General features: G+C 32.7%; 1 long non-coding RNA gene across 2 annotated transcripts; it reads right to left on the bottom strand.

Moving 5' to 3' along the window:
- Window positions 1-881: 881 nt before the first annotated feature.
- Window positions 882-3,883, bottom strand: LOC141701992 (uncharacterized). 2 transcript variants are annotated; one of them, XR_012566968.1, is made up of 6 exons: window positions 3,670-3,883; window positions 3,446-3,545; window positions 3,145-3,340; window positions 1,797-1,933; window positions 1,485-1,571; window positions 882-1,267 (listed from the first exon to the last, which is right to left on the bottom strand). It is a non-coding gene; the product is annotated as an uncharacterized LOC141701992 (long non-coding RNA). The 2 variants fall into 2 exon arrangements; XR_012566969.1 differs by having other exon boundaries at window positions 3,215-3,340.
- Between the last annotated feature and the right edge of the window lie 470 nt (window positions 3,884-4,353).

Raw genomic sequence — 4,353 nt, 5'->3', positions numbered from 1 at the left:
AGAAAATTAGATAAGTAACAGTGTTAGGACGTGCCAACTGCCGAGGATTCCTCTATTTTTTAACAGACTCCCCTGCTTTTACAAATTTAAATGTACTGGTTCAATGTCTGCTTGTGGGGTGGGCCGTGATCTTAGTACAATAATTTGATAATAATGCCGTTAATATATTGAACTATAATTTGTGTAATTTATGGACATATTATAGTATTTACAATTTTATTATTTTATAAAATAAATTATGAAAAATAATAAAATATTTACATATTATTTTGTACTAGTTTACGGCCCGTACGATGCACGGGTCTTGGTTAGTATTTATATATTTTCATTTTTTTATATAATTTTATTAGAATTTAATATAAATAATTACATACACTACAAGAAATCTGGCCATTTACGACGGTTTTTTTGAACTAAAATCGTCATAATCGAGCCATTTACGACGGAAAAAATTCGTCGTTTTTGGTCGAGTAGTAAGTTCATTTTTTCGTCACAAGATAAAATTGCGTCGCAAGTTAGGAAGTAGGGGCCCACATACTCAATAAAATAATAAATCAACTTACGACGGAATTTATTGTCGTAAAATACCAAAATACGACGAACAATAACGTCGTAAGTTATGTACTTACGACGGAAGAATGCGTCGTAAGTTAGAAATTTCCGACAAAAAAAACGTCGTATTTTAGGATATGGGGCCTACAAGCTGGGAAAATGAAAATTCAAAAAAAAAAAATTAAATATGAAAATGGATACATTACGACGAAATATATGAAGAACAACCGTCATAAGTTCATTTTACCAGAATAATTACGACGGAATGTTTGAAGAACAACCGTCGTAAGTTTGTTTTTCCAGAATAACCAAAAACTAAATTTTCAGTATCCGGCCATTTTCGGCTTCCAATTTAAATTCTTAACCTGCTAAAATCTTATGCAATCGCAAACTCAAAACAAACTCTAAACCTCGCAATCAACTCATAATACATAATTTACATTAGTTATACCGTAAATCCATACTAATTCACAATCAAAAGTAGAAAGCAAATTAAAATTCAGTTTACAAACACCCACAACCTAAATTCAGTTTACAAGCACAACTTGGTTATCTTACAAATCAGGTTTCCTGATTAACACAGTAGATATAACTAATTAAAATAAAATTACTATAGTTAATGAAGGGAGTAACGATCAACATCTTTATCTTCATCTTCATCATTGTTGCTTCGGAAGTCATTGCCATTCAATGGTGCGTTGTCAATTCGAGTACCCTGCATTAAAAATATATAATATCTGTAAAGTGCAATTAACTTGATACCAAATAACAGAAACTTTTACCAAATTGCAGCATTTGCATGACATGAGTAACTGTAAAGCCACATATACAAAAAAAAATTGCTTAAAATAGTAAATCTTATTAGAACATAGGCTGATCATGAGTTGTTCAATGTTGCTATTAATACAATGATAAATGGATTTAAAACAAACCTTCTTAGCTCGGCCTTTGGTAGTCTGAAATTGTTGCCATGCATTCTGCCTCTTGAAAGCATGTATTTTCTTACGTTTATCGGCTTTCTATCGACAATAAAACACTTTATCAATAAAATATTAAGCGAAAATTGTGCAGGACTCAAGTAAAGCACGACAATGAAAGTAAAGAAAAGAGGGAAACTTCAGTGTTAATAGACAGAAATATAGGCAACAGCTGCCTAGGTGAACAAGACCCCTTCAACTTGACATAGCAGTTCCAACAATGTACAATGAGTGATACATAAGCATGAAACGGAGCACTATGAATACCTCAGTTATCATTTGAGCTTGCTTAGCTAGTCCTCACTAAAAGAATAATGTTTTGCTCCAAAAGCTTCACATATTTTTAGGATTTTATTCTTTGCTTTTCCTCGGAGACGAAGACCGCAAATATATTTTTCTCCAACCTGTATGATATTTCACCATCAGGAAGTCAATATTATCATATACGACTCGTATGTATATAAAAACGATGCAAGCAATAACAATTATAGGTAAAAAAACTGAATAGGTAATGAAAGGACTACATATACGTTACGCAATTTCTCTACGAAATAAACTTTTCAGTTTTCACTACATCATCTCAAGTGAATATAATCAACCAAATCCAGAGGTATCAACCTTTTCCCCAGAAACAGGATCCATGACTGGGTGCCCGACAACAGCCTGCTTCAAGTACACATTACCCCCGGTAGCACGAAATAAATCCTTTCAAATGACATAGATTTCGCTTTAGGGACAAGACCGCTTATAAAACCCAATTTAACTTTTTGCAGAGTACGATGATGCAAGGTATGATAGAAAATGGGGCAAGACAAGGTGTAAGAGAAAGTTTTGAGCAGCATGCTACTTTGTTGGCTCAAAATGTACGCCTAGTTGATCCTATGGACATTGCTTCCGACAAGGAACAAGTTTTAGCATCAGTACAGGTGGAGCCACAGTCGGACTCTGGAAACTGAGTATCCAGTATTTTGCTAATTTTACGACAACATCTACCATTTTTATGGGGTTTTATCTGCTTTTGCACCTCTGCTTAACCATGTCTAACACAGTTCAAGGGCTTGAATTTGTTGGGTTGGACTTGCCAGATTCTGTTGGGGAAGTTATTGCATGTTTTATATTAGTTCTTCAAGGTCAACAGGTGCTGACACTTGTATCACGTTTTATGCATGCCAGGGTTAAGAGAGTTATTTATCTAAAGTATGTATGTTCTTCTAGTCAATTTTGCAATTAATTTGAAGTAAAATGTTTACTCTCCTTCTAAGAACCAGGTGATTTAGTAAGTACAGTCTCGTATATATTTAACTGTGGTATGATACTGATAATTTGAGTTTGGTACTGCCAACATGCTATACATATCTAGATTTTACGTTTCTAACCTAAATTAAATCAAGAGATACATATTTTTGCACTTTCCACGTTCTTATTGATTCCTACTGCTTCTCATCCAATCCAACTAGATAATATTTTTTTGTATCTAATAAGAACGTTTTTCATATTCATATGATGAGCATGACATATTTTGACCATGCCTCTTATATTTCTCGCAAGAAGTGTGTATGTGTGTATTTTAGGTATTATATAGCCAGATAATTCCTACATCTTATACAAAACTAACATCATAAAACAACACATCAAAACTTATCGATTGAGGCCCAAACGGCCTCCTATCCGTATGCCCTTTCCACCTTTCCTCCCAATCCTCCCCTTCTTTCTTCCCCCTCAATTGCTCGAAATCAATGGAGCTGGACGATCTGCTCCAGCAGCAGCACCAATAGGAACAAACGGATGGGGAAAAGCTGGAGTCAGAATCTCTGTTTACACCAAAAAGGAATCAACCCATTAGTTAAAATCACCAAACAAACAAAACCATGAAACAAAAAATCAATCAAGAACCAAACTGTGAGACTAATATTTACCAAAAATAGAGTGCAAAAGAGCAGTCATCTTGGAAGAATAGGGTGTTTAGTTAAAGCCCGGATGAAGAGAAAGATTGTATCAAGAAGTTGAAACCAAAACCTATAGCAAAGCCTCTTTAATTACAAAAGCTTTCAAAATAAAAACTAAAGAAAACAGATTGAAAATGGGGGTTTCGGGGTCATAATAAATAAAAATACATGAGTAGCAAGGACAAAGAGAATACCTGAGTATCTATTCATTTTAATCGATCTAGTTGAGCAGCAACACCTTGACTTCTCCGAAGAGAATAGTCGAGATAATCACTAATAACACTAATAGGAAAACCTAAGAGACTGATTAGTTGATTTTAACAGAGGGAAGGAAGCAGAGGTTAAAGAGAGATGAGGAAGAGGCTATCAATTAGGTTTGTATTTTATTGAAGAGGGAAGTGAAATTGAAAGGGGGGTAAACGGGGGGGAATGAATTGGATGAAGGAAGTGAACATGGATTAGAAATTTGCAATCGATCTAATTTACAGAAATTCAATAAAAAATTTATAACAATTAAATTATATAATAATTAAAATTATTTATTTCCTATATTTTTTAACTAAGTATCATTATAATAATATTTAAAATAAATATCATTATAAGTCATGTAAGATAAATTTGAAAATATTTGATACTTTCAAATGATTAATAATCAATTTGTTTTAACATCTCATACAATTATATTTTTCAATAGGATTATAAATTAGTGACATTGTTAGCAAGCTTGTAGCTGATTATAATTTACCGATATATTAGTGACATTGTTATAATTTATTATCTTAATGATATAACCAAAATTTCGTATCAAAATAATTTTTTCAATACTATCTTAACAATATTATTGACATTGTTATAATTAATACAATTACAATTTTGAT

The sequence above is a fragment of the Apium graveolens genome, unplaced genomic scaffold, assembly GCF_009905375.1.
Source record: "Apium graveolens cultivar Ventura unplaced genomic scaffold, ASM990537v1 ctg4500, whole genome shotgun sequence".
In the NCBI taxonomy this organism is placed as follows: Eukaryota; Viridiplantae; Streptophyta; class Magnoliopsida; order Apiales; family Apiaceae; genus Apium; species Apium graveolens.
This window is presented reverse-complemented; position numbering and strand designations above follow the sequence as displayed.